This window comes from Apostichopus japonicus, chromosome 18 (assembly GCF_037975245.1).
Source record: "Apostichopus japonicus isolate 1M-3 chromosome 18, ASM3797524v1, whole genome shotgun sequence".
In the NCBI taxonomy this organism is placed as follows: Eukaryota; Metazoa; Echinodermata; class Holothuroidea; order Aspidochirotida; family Stichopodidae; genus Apostichopus; species Apostichopus japonicus.
In genome coordinates this window covers 10,260,904-10,273,908 of record NC_092578.1, presented here as the reverse complement: position 1 = coordinate 10,273,908, position 13,005 = coordinate 10,260,904, and positions in this window count along the sequence as shown.

The window sequence follows — 13,005 nt, the reverse complement described above, 5'->3', positions numbered from 1 at the left end:
TGTTAAGACATGTTTGAACTATGATGATTGAAATGAAATGATTTTTGTGATTTTTGACCCCACAGCTTGCGAAGAAGCAAACATCAAAGTAGTGAGTGACCAGTTGAGTACTGTAGCTGCTGATGATGCAGATGAGATAGCTGCCTCAGTTTCTGAAACTCTGACAGACGTGGAAGTGTACGCCTTGAACCTTGGAGAAGGTGGAATTCCGATGACATTGAACCTGGGACAAGGCATCCCGGAGGGTGCTACCATAAAGGTTGTGGTGGTGCGTTCGGACACTTCTGAGTATGTGCTGATCAAAAATGATGATGGTGAAACTCCTGTAGAATTTGGACAAGCAGACTCGATTACAGAAAAGCTGCCAACATTTGCTATAAACAAAGTCGTATTACTGGTGTCTGGCATTACTCTCGGCGAAGAAATGATAACCGTGAAGATTTGTGGTGAGTTATTACATCTGAATTGTTTCTATTGATAGGTTAATATATAGATGATTGCCATAGTTACATGGAAAGACCACTTTCTTTATGCTTTGAGACAATATTTCTGTTGTTCACTTTGCTTTTCTGACTTTTCCTGTCAGTTTTAGTAGCATGAAATGTAATACACAGATGGAACAGTTTACATTATAATCAGTGAACACTAATAGATACGCTATATACCCCAAAGAAGAAGGAAATAAATGAGATTTTATTATGTAACACCTGAATCCCATTTTAAATTTTTAGCTACTCCAACAACCACCACAGAAGCTACGACTACTGGAGGTTGGTAACTTTTTCTATTCATATGACATATTACTATCAATGTCCACTGCAATTGATTGTGTCAAAGATTTGGATTTGGTCCCAAAGTTTCTTGCGGAATTGAACTTGTTGGAAGCAAATGCAGTACTGTTATTACCTTTAATTACAAAAACTTTTATTCTAAGTTGAAGATATTGGATTTGAAAGGATGATAATCAATTGAGCAAGCAATGTGAAACTGAGGATTTTGGCAGTAGATACATAAGAGGCATAAAATGTGATTGACTGAAGTAGAGAGTGTAATAACACCATAGATGCTGTAGCTGTTGGGAGTATTATGTCATCTAGAAGATGCATTAGTATTACAAGATAATGAAAAAGAAGATTCGCCACTGATTCCTATGTTGAAAGGAGGCTTGCTCTGCAGGTACATCTGGTGGAAGAGGGAACTGAGGGAACTAAGCTTAGCAATTAATGAGGTTAAATGAACTATATTATTGTGTTACTTATTCAAGAAGATATGTCATCATGTATATTGGCCTTGCACATGAACAGCAGTAGAGGTTTGTTTGCAAACATACCCCCTGCTTGAATGATTTCTGCAGGTTTTCAGGTTAAAGTTTGCAGAGCTACCCCCTGATTTAGACATATATATTGTACAACGTAGAGTCTTGTTGAGAGTTAGAAGAAGTATTTGAAGAATGAATGATTACTTTACATTTTCCTCTTTCAGCTCCCTCGACAACTACAACAGAGGAAACAACTGAAGAGAGCACAACCACTCTAGGTAAATATCAAATTCAGTGACTGTTCTCTTGAAAGCTTTGAGATGTTCTGTCATAACCTTAGGGTTAGAGTGACCTCTTTGTTTGCAAATTTGGGTATCTTTGGGGATCTCAACGATCAAATCAACAACAAAACATCTGACAATGACAAATATTATGCAGACACATTGGTTAATTTGTTTATTTAATGAGTATGTGGTTGACATCTTAGTCAGTCATTGTGAGACTGATGTTGAAAGGAAGTTTGTACTTTATTATGAATTAAAGTGAGGTTGTCCCTGGGTGATAGTTGCTACTTAGTAAACATTGCAACTTTTCCTGTGGACATACTTCATCTGGGAGGATGACTGATGAAAATTTAACAATCTTAGATGATGTAAACTTGCTAAGTGTATATAATGTAAATTAGACTGGATGATTTAGCTGAAGGTAGGGTTACACCATATGATTGTTTCTGTATTTTGTCTGTTAAGACATGTTTGAACTATGATGATTGAAATGAAATGATTTTTGTGATTTTTGACCCCACAGCTTGCGAAGAAGCAAACATCAAAGTAGTGAGTGACCAGTTGAGTACTGTAGCTGCTGATGATGCAGATGAGATAGCTGCCTCAGTTTCTGAAACTCTGACAGACGTGGAAGTGTACGCCTTGAACCTTGGAGAAGGTGGAATTCCGATGACATTGAACCTGGGACAAGGCATCCCGGAGGGTGCTACCATAAAGGTTGTGGTGGTGCGTTCGGACACTTCTGAGTATGTGCTGATCAAAAATGATGATGGTGAAACTCCTGTAGAATTTGGACAAGCAGACTCGATTACAGAAAAGCTGCCAACATTTGCTATAAACAAAGTCGTATTACTGGTGTCTGGCATTACTCTCGGCGAAGAAATGATAACCGTGAAGATTTGTGGTGAGTTATTACATCTGAATTGTTTCTATTGATAGGTTAATATATAGATGATTGCCATAGTTACATGGAAAGACCACTTTCTTTATGCTTTGAGACAATATTTCTGTTGTTCACTTTGCTTTTCTGACTTTTCCTGTCAGTTTTAGTAGCATGAAATGTAATACACAGATGGAACAGTTTACATTATAATCAGTGAACACTAATAGATACGCTATATACCCCAAAGAAGAAGGAAATAAATGAGATTTTATTATGTAACACCTGAATCCCATTTTAAATTTTTAGCTACTCCAACAACCACCACAGAAGCTACGACTACTGGAGGTTGGTAACTTTTTCTATTCATATGACATATTACTATCAATGTCCACTGCAATTGATTGTGTCAAAGATTTGGATTTGGTCCCAAAGTTTCTTGCGGAATTGAACTTGTTGGAAGCAAATGCAGTACTGTTATTACCTTTAATTACAAAAACTTTTATTCTAAGTTGAAGATATTGGATTTGAAAGGATGATAATCAATTGAGCAAGCAATGTGAAACTGAGGATTTTGGCAGTAGATACATAAGAGGCATAAAATGTGATTGACTGAAGTAGAGAGTGTAATAACACCATAGATGCTGTAGCTGTTGGGAGTATTATGTCATCTAGAAGATGCATTAGTATTACAAGATAATGAAAAAGAAGATTCGCCACTGATTCCTATGTTGAAAGGAGGCTTGCTCTGCAGGTACATCTGGTGGAAGAGGGAACTGAGGGAACTAAGCTTAGCAATTAATGAGGTTAAATGAACTATATTATTGTGTTACTTATTCAAGAAGATATGTCATCATGTATATTGGCCTTGCACATGAACAGCAGTAGAGGTTTGTTTGCAAACATACCCCCTGCTTGAATGATTTCTGCAGGTTTTCAGGTTAAAGTTTGCAGAGCTACCCCCTGATTTAGACATATATATTGTACAACGTAGAGTCTTGTTGAGTGTTAGAAGAAGTATTTGAAGAATGAATGATTACTTTACATTTTCCTCTTTCAGCTCCCTCGACAACTACAACAGAGGAAACAACTGAAGAGAGCACAACCACTCTAGGTAATTATCAAATTCAGTGACTGTTCTCTTGAAAGCTTTGAGATGTTCTGTCATAACCTTAGGGTTAGAGTGACCTCTTTGTTTGCAAATTTGGGTATCTTTGGGGATCTCAACGATCAAATCAACAACAAAACATCTGACAATGACAAATATTATGCAGACACATTGGTTAATTTGTTTATTTAATGAGTATGTGGTTGACATCTTAGTCAGTCATTGTGAGACTGATGTTGAAAGGAAGTTTGTACTTTATTATGAATTAAAGTGAGGTTGTCCCTGGGTGATAGTTGCTACTTAGTAAACATTGCAACTTTTCCTGTGGACATACTTCATCTGGGAGGATGACTGATGAAAATTTAACAATCTTAGATGATGTAAACTTGCTAAGTGTATATAATGTAAATTAGACTGGATGATTTAGCTGAAGGTAGGGTTACACCATATGATTGTTTCTGTATTTTGTCTGTTAAGACATGTTTGAACTATGATGATTGAAATGAAATGATTTTTGTGATTTTTGACCCCACAGCTTGCGAAGAAGCAAACATCAAAGTAGTGAGTGACCAGTTGAGTACTGTAGCTGCTGATGATGCAGATGAGATAGCTGCCTCAGTTTCTGAAACTCTGACAGACGTGGAAGTGTACGCCTTGAACCTTGGAGAAGGTGGAATTCCGATGACATTGAACCTGGGACAAGGCATCCCGGAGGGTGCTACCATAAAGGTTGTGGTGGTGCGTTCGGACACTTCTGAGTATGTGCTGATCAAAAATGATGATGGTGAAACTCCTGTAGAATTTGGACAAGCAGACTCGATTACAGAAAAGCTGCCAACATTTGCTATAAACAAAGTCGTATTACTGGTGTCTGGCATTACTCTCGGCGAAGAAATGATAACCGTGAAGATTTGTGGTGAGTTATTACATCTGAATTGTTTCTATTGATAGGTTAATATATAGATGATTGCCATAGTTACATGGAAAGACCACTTTCTTTATGCTTTGAGACAATATTTCTGTTGTTCACTTTGCTTTTCTGACTTTTCCTGTCAGTTTTAGTAGCATGAAATGTAATACACAGATGGAACAGTTTACATTATAATCAGTGAACACTAATAGATACGCTATATACCCCAAAGAAGAAGGAAATAAATGAGATTTTATTATGTAACACCTGAATCCCATTTTAAATTTTTAGCTACTCCAACAACCACCACAGAAGCTACGACTACTGGAGGTTGGTAACTTTTTCTATTCATATGACATATTACTATCAATGTCCACTGCAATTGATTGTGTCAAAGATTTGGATTTGGTCCCAAAGTTTCTTGCGGAATTGAACTTGTTGGAAGCAAATGCAGTACTGTTATTACCTTTAATTACAAAAACTTTTATTCTAAGTTGAAGATATTGGATTTGAAAGGATGATAATCAATTGAGCAAGCAATGTGAAACTGAGGATTTTGGCAGTAGATACATAAGAGGCATAAAATGTGATTGACTGAAGTAGAGAGTGTAATAACACCATAGATGCTGTAGCTGTTGGGAGTATTATGTCATCTAGAAGATGCATTAGTATTACAAGATAATGAAAAAGAAGATTCGCCACTGATTCCTATGTTGAAAGGAGGCTTGCTCTGCAGGTACATCTGGTGGAAGAGGGAACTGAGGGAACTAAGCTTAGCAATTAATGAGGTTAAATGAACTATATTATTGTGTTACTTATTCAAGAAGATATGTCATCATGTATATTGGCCTTGCACATGAACAGCAGTAGAGGTTTGTTTGCAAACATACCCCCTGCTTGAATGATTTCTGCAGGTTTTCAGGTTAAAGTTTGCAGAGCTACCCCCTGATTTAGACATATATATTGTACAACGTAGAGTCTTGTTGAGAGTTAGAAGAAGTATTTGAAGAATGAATGATTACTTTACATTTTCCTCTTTCAGCTCCCTCGACAACTACAACAGAGGAAACAACTGAAGAGAGCACAACCACTCTAGGTAAATATCAAATTCAGTGACTGTTCTCTTGAAAGCTTTGAGATGTTCTGTCATAACCTTAGGGTTAGAGTGACCTCTTTGTTTGCAAATTTGGGTATCTTTGGGGATCTCAACGATCAAATCAACAACAAAACATCTGACAATGACAAATATTATGCAGACACATTGGTTAATTTGTTTATTTAATGAGTATGTGGTTGACATCTTAGTCAGTCATTGTGAGACTGATGTTGAAAGGAAGTTTGTACTTTATTATGAATTAAAGTGAGGTTGTCCCTGGGTGATAGTTGCTACTTAGTAAACATTGCAACTTTTCCTGTGGACATACTTCATCTGGGAGGATGACTGATGAAAATTTAACAATCTTAGATGATGTAAACTTGCTAAGTGTATATAATGTAAATTAGACTGGATGATTTAGCTGAAGGTAGGGTTACACCATATGATTGTTTCTGTATTTTGTCTGTTAAGACATGTTTGAACTATGATGATTGAAATGAAATGATTTTTGTGATTTTTGACCCCACAGCTTGCGAAGAAGCAAACATCAAAGTAGTGAGTGACCAGTTGAGTACTGTAGCTGCTGATGATGCAGATGAGATAGCTGCCTCAGTTTCTGAAACTCTGACAGACGTGGAAGTGTACGCCTTGAACCTTGGAGAAGGTGGAATTCCGATGACATTGAACCTGGGACAAGGCATCCCGGAGGGTGCTACCATAAAGGTTGTGGTGGTGCGTTCGGACACTTCTGAGTATGTGCTGATCAAAAATGATGATGGTGAAACTCCTGTAGAATTTGGACAAGCAGACTCGATTACAGAAAAGCTGCCAACATTTGCTATAAACAAAGTCGTATTACTGGTGTCTGGCATTACTCTCGGCGAAGAAATGATAACCGTGAAGATTTGTGGTGAGTTATTACATCTGAATTGTTTCTATTGATAGGTTAATATATAGATGATTGCCATAGTTACATGGAAAGACCACTTTCTTTATGCTTTGAGACAATATTTCTGTTGTTCACTTTGCTTTTCTGACTTTTCCTGTCAGTTTTAGTAGCATGAAATGTAATACACAGATGGAACAGTTTACATTATAATCAGTGAACACTAATAGATACGCTATATACCCCAAAGAAGAAGGAAATAAATGAGATTTTATTATGTAACACCTGAATCCCATTTTAAATTTTTAGCTACTCCAACAACCACCACAGAAGCTACGACTACTGGAGGTTGGTAACTTTTTCTATTCATATGACATATTACTATCAATGTCCACTGCAATTGATTGTGTCAAAGATTTGGATTTGGTCCCAAAGTTTCTTGCGGAATTGAACTTGTTGGAAGCAAATGCAGTACTGTTATTACCTTTAATTACAAAAACTTTTATTCTAAGTTGAAGATATTGGATTTGAAAGGATGATAATCAATTGAGCAAGCAATGTGAAACTGAGGATTTTGGCAGTAGATACATAAGAGGCATAAAATGTGATTGACTGAAGTAGAGAGTGTAATAACACCATAGATGCTGTAGCTGTTGGGAGTATTATGTCATCTAGAAGATGCATTAGTATTACAAGATAATGAAAAAGAAGATTCGCCACTGATTCCTATGTTGAAAGGAGGCTTGCTCTGCAGGTACATCTGGTGGAAGAGGGAACTGAGGGAACTAAGCTTAGCAATTAATGAGGTTAAATGAACTATATTATTGTGTTACTTATTCAAGAAGATATGTCATCATGTATATTGGCCTTGCACATGAACAGCAGTAGAGGTTTGTTTGCAAACATACCCCCTGCTTGAATGATTTCTGCAGGTTTTCAGGTTAAAAATTGCAGAGCTACCCCCTGATTTAGACATATATATTGTACAACGTAGAGTCTTGTTGAGTGTTAGAAGAAGTATTTGAAGAATGAATGATTACTTTACATTTTCCTCTTTCAGCTCCCTCGACAACTACAACAGAGGAAACAACTGAAGAGAGCACAACCACTCTAGGTAATTATCAAATTCAGTGACTGTTCTCTTGAAAGCTTTGAGATGTTCTGTCATAACCTTAGGGTTAGAGTGACCTCTTTGTTTGCAAATTTGGGTATCTTTGGGGATCTCAACGATCAAATCAACAACAAAACATCTGACAATGACAAATATTATGCAGACACATTGGTTAATTTGTTTATTTAATGAGTATGTGGTTGACATCTTAGTCAGTCATTGTGAGACTGATGTTGAAAGGAAGTTTGTACTTTATTATGAATTAAAGTGAGGTTGTCCCTGGGTGATAGTTGCTACTTAGTAAACATTGCAACTTTTCCTGTGGACATACTTCATCTGGGAGGATGACTGATGAAAATTTAACAATCTTAGATGATGTAAACTTGCTAAGTGTATATAATGTAAATTAGACTGGATGATTTAGCTGAAGGTAGGGTTACACCATATGATTGTTTCTGTATTTTGTCTGTTAAGACATGTTTGAACTATGATGATTGAAATGAAATGATTTTTGTGATTTTTGACCCCACAGCTTGCGAAGAAGCAAACATCAAAGTAGTGAGTGACCAGTTGAGTACTGTAGCTGCTGATGATGCAGATGAGATAGCTGCCTCAGTTTCTGAAACTCTGACAGACGTGGAAGTGTACGCCTTGAACCTTGGAGAAGGTGGAATTCCGATGACATTGAACCTGGGACAAGGCATCCCGGAGGGTGCTACCATAAAGGTTGTGGTGGTGCGTTCGGACACTTCTGAGTATGTGCTGATCAAAAATGATGATGGTGAAACTCCTGTAGAATTTGGACAAGCAGACTCGATTACAGAAAAGCTGCCAACATTTGCTATAAACAAAGTCGTATTACTGGTGTCTGGCATTACTCTCGGCGAAGAAATGATAACCGTGAAGATTTGTGGTGAGTTATTACATCTGAATTGTTTCTATTGATAGGTTAATATATAGATGATTGCCATAGTTACATGGAAAGACCACTTTCTTTATGCTTTGAGACAATATTTCTGTTGTTCACTTTGCTTTTCTGACTTTTCCTGTCAGTTTTAGTAGCATGAAATGTAATACACAGATGGAACAGTTTACATTATAATCAGTGAACACTAATAGATACGCTATATACCCCAAAGAAGAAGGAAATAAATGAGATTTTATTATGTAACACCTGAATCCCATTTTAAATTTTTAGCTACTCCAACAACCACCACAGAAGCTACGACTACTGGAGGTTGGTAACTTTTTCTATTCATATGACATATTACTATCAATGTCCACTGCAATTGATTGTGTCAAAGATTTGGATTTGGTCCCAAAGTTTCTTGCGGAATTGAACTTGTTGGAAGCAAATGCAGTACTGTTATTACCTTTAATTACAAAAACTTTTATTCTAAGTTGAAGATATTGGATTTGAAAGGATGATAATCAATTGAGCAAGCAATGTGAAACTGAGGATTTTGGCAGTAGATACATAAGAGGCATAAAATGTGATTGACTGAAGTAGAGAGTGTAATAACACCATAGATGCTGTAGCTGTTGGGAGTATTATGTCATCTAGAAGATGCATTAGTATTACAAGATAATGAAAAAGAAGATTCGCCACTGATTCCTATGTTGAAAGGAGGCTTGCTCTGCAGGTACATCTGGTGGAAGAGGGAACTGAGGGAACTAAGCTTAGCAATTAATGAGGTTAAATGAACTATATTATTGTGTTACTTATTCAAGAAGATATGTCATCATGTATATTGGCCTTGCACATGAACAGCAGTAGAGGTTTGTTTGCAAACATACCCCCTGCTTGAATGATTTCTGCAGGTTTTCAGGTTAAAGTTTGCAGAGCTACCCCCTGATTTAGACATATATATTGTACAACGTAGAGTCTTGTTGAGAGTTAGAAGAAGTATTTGAAGAATGAATGATTACTTTACATTTTCCTCTTTCAGCTCCCTCGACAACTACAACAGAGGAAACAACTGAAGAGAGCACAACCACTCTAGGTAAATATCAAATTCAGTGACTGTTCTCTTGAAAGCTTTGAGATGTTCTGTCATAACCTTAGGGTTAGAGTGACCTCTTTGTTTGCAAATTTGGGTATCTTTGGGGATCTCAACGATCAAATCAACAACAAAACATCTGACAATGACAAATATTATGCAGACACATTGGTTAATTTGTTTATTTAATGAGTATGTGGTTGACATCTTAGTCAGTCATTGTGAGACTGATGTTGAAAGGAAGTTTGTACTTTATTATGAATTAAAGTGAGGTTGTCCCTGGGTGATAGTTGCTACTTAGTAAACATTGCAACTTTTCCTGTGGACATACTTCATCTGGGAGGATGACTGATGAAAATTTAACAATCTTAGATGATGTAAACTTGCTAAGTGTATATAATGTAAATTAGACTGGATGATTTAGCTGAAGGTAGGGTTACACCATATGATTGTTTCTGTATTTTGTCTGTTAAGACATGTTTGAACTATGATGATTGAAATGAAATGATTTTTGTGATTTTTGACCCCACAGCTTGCGAAGAAGCAAACATCAAAGTAGTGAGTGACCAGTTGAGTACTGTAGCTGCTGATGATGCAGATGAGATAGCTGCCTCAGTTTCTGAAACTCTGACAGACGTGGAAGTGTACGCCTTGAACCTTGGAGAAGGTGGAATTCCGATGACATTGAACCTGGGACAAGGCATCCCGGAGGGTGCTACCATAAAGGTTGTGGTGGTGCGTTCGGACACTTCTGAGTATGTGCTGATCAAAAATGATGATGGTGAAACTCCTGTAGAATTTGGACAAGCAGACTCGATTACAGAAAAGCTGCCAACATTTGCTATAAACAAAGTCGTATTACTGGTGTCTGGCATTACTCTCGGCGAAGAAATGATAACCGTGAAGATTTGTGGTGAGTTATTACATCTGAATTGTTTCTATTGATAGGTTAATATATAGATGATTGCCATAGTTACATGGAAAGACCACTTTCTTTATGCTTTGAGACAATATTTCTGTTGTTCACTTTGCTTTTCTGACTTTTCCTGTCAGTTTTAGTAGCATGAAATGTAATACACAGATGGAACAGTTTACATTATAATCAGTGAACACTAATAGATACGCTATATACCCCAAAGAAGAAGAAAATAAATGAGATTTTATTATGTAACACCTGAATCCCATTTTAAATTTTTAGCTACTCCAACAACCACCACAGAAGCTACGACTACTGGAGGTTGGTAACTTTTTCTATTCATATGACATATTACTATCAATGTCCACTGCAATTGATTGTGTCAAAGATTTGGATTTGGTCCCAAAGTTTCTTGCGGAATTGAACTTGTTGGAAGCAAATGCAGTACTGTTATTACCTTTAATTACAAAAACTTTTATTCTAAGTTGAAGATATTGGATTTGAAAGGATGATAAGCAATTGAGCAAGCAATGTGAAACTGAGGATTTTGGCAGTAGATACATAAGAGGCATAAAATGTGATTGACTGAAGTAGAGAGTGTAATAACACCATAGATGCTGTAGCTGTTGGGAGTATTATGTCATCTAGAAGATGCATTAGTATTACAAGATAATGAAAAAGAAGATTCGCCACTGATTCCTATGTTGAAAGGAGGCTTGCTCTGCAGGTACATCTGGTGGAAGAGGGAACTGAGGGAACTAAGCTTAGCAATTAATGAGGTTAAATGAACTATATTATTGTGTTACTTATTCAAGAAGATATGTCATCATGTATATTGGCCTTGCACATGAACAGCAGTAGAGGTTTGTTTGCAAACATACCCCCTGCTTGAATGATTTCTGCAGGTTTTCAGGTTAAAGTTTGCAGAGCTACCCCCTGATTTAGACATATATATTGTACAACGTAGAGTCTTGTTGAGTGTTAGAAGAAGTATTTGAAGAATGAATGATTACTTTACATTTTCCTCTTTCAGCTCCCTCGACAACTACAACAGAGGAAACAACTGAAGAGAGCACAACCACTCTAGGTAATTATCAAATTCAGTGACTGTTCTCTTGAAAGCTTTGAGATGTTCTGTCATAACCTTAGGGTTAGAGTGACCTCTTTGTTTGCAAATTTGGGTATCTTTGGGGATCTCAACGATCAAATCAACAACAAAACATCTGACAATGACAAATATTATGCAGACACATTGGTTAATTTGTTTATTTAATGAGTATGTGGTTGACATCTTAGTCAGTCATTGTGAGACTGATGTTGAAAGGAAGTTTGTACTTTATTATGAATTAAAGTGAGGTTGTCCCTGGGTGATAGTTGCTACTTAGTAAACATTGCAACTTTTCCTGTGGACATACTTCATCTGGGAGGATGACTGATGAAAATTTAACAATCTTAGATGATGTAAACTTGCTAAGTGTATATAATGTAAATTAGACTGGATGATTTAGCTGAAGGTAGGGTTAAACCATATGATTGTTCTGTATTTTGTCTGTTAAGACATGTTTGAACTATGATGATTGAAATGAAATGATTTTTGTGATTTTTGACCCCACAGCTTGCGAAGAAGCAAACATCAAAGTAGTGAGTGACCAGTTGAGTACTGTAGCTGCTGATGATGCAGATGAGATAGCTGCCTCAGTTTCTGAAACTCTGACAGACGTGGAAGTGTACGCCTTAAACCTTGGAGAAGGTGGAATTCCGATGACATTGAACCTGGGACAAGGCATCCCGGAGGGTGCTACCATAAAGGTTGTGGTGGTGCGTTCGGACACTTCTGAGTATGTGCTGATCAAAAATGATGATGGTGAAACTCCTGTAGAATTTGGACAAGCAGACTCGATTACAGAAAAGCTGCCAACATTTGCTATAAACAAAGTCGTATTACTGGTGTCTGGCATTACTCTCGGCGAAGAAATGATAACCGTGAAGATTTGTGGTGAGTTATTACATCTGAATTGTTTCTATTGATAGGTTAATATATAGATGATTGCCATAGTTACATGGAAAGACCACTTTCTTTATGCTTTGAGACAATATTTCTGTTGTTCACTTTGCTTTTCTGACTTTTCCTGTCAGTTTTAGTAGCATGAAATGTAATACACAGATGGAACAGTTTACATTATAATCAGTGAACACTAATAGATACGCTATATACCCCAAAGAAGAAGGAAATAAATGAGATTTTATTATGTAACACCTGAATCCCATTTTAAATTTTTAGCTACTCCAACAACCACCACAGAAGCTACGACTACTGGAGGTTGGTAACTTTTTCTATTCATATGACATATTACTATCAATGTCCACTGCAATTGATTGTGTCAAAGATTTGGATTTGGTCCCAAAGTTTCTTGCGGAATTGAACTTGTTGGAAGCAAATGCAGTACTGTTATTACCTTTAATTACAAAAACTTTTATTCTAAGTTGAAGATATTGGATTTGAAAGGATGATAATCAATTGAGCAAGCAATGTGAAACTGAGGATTTTGGCAGTAG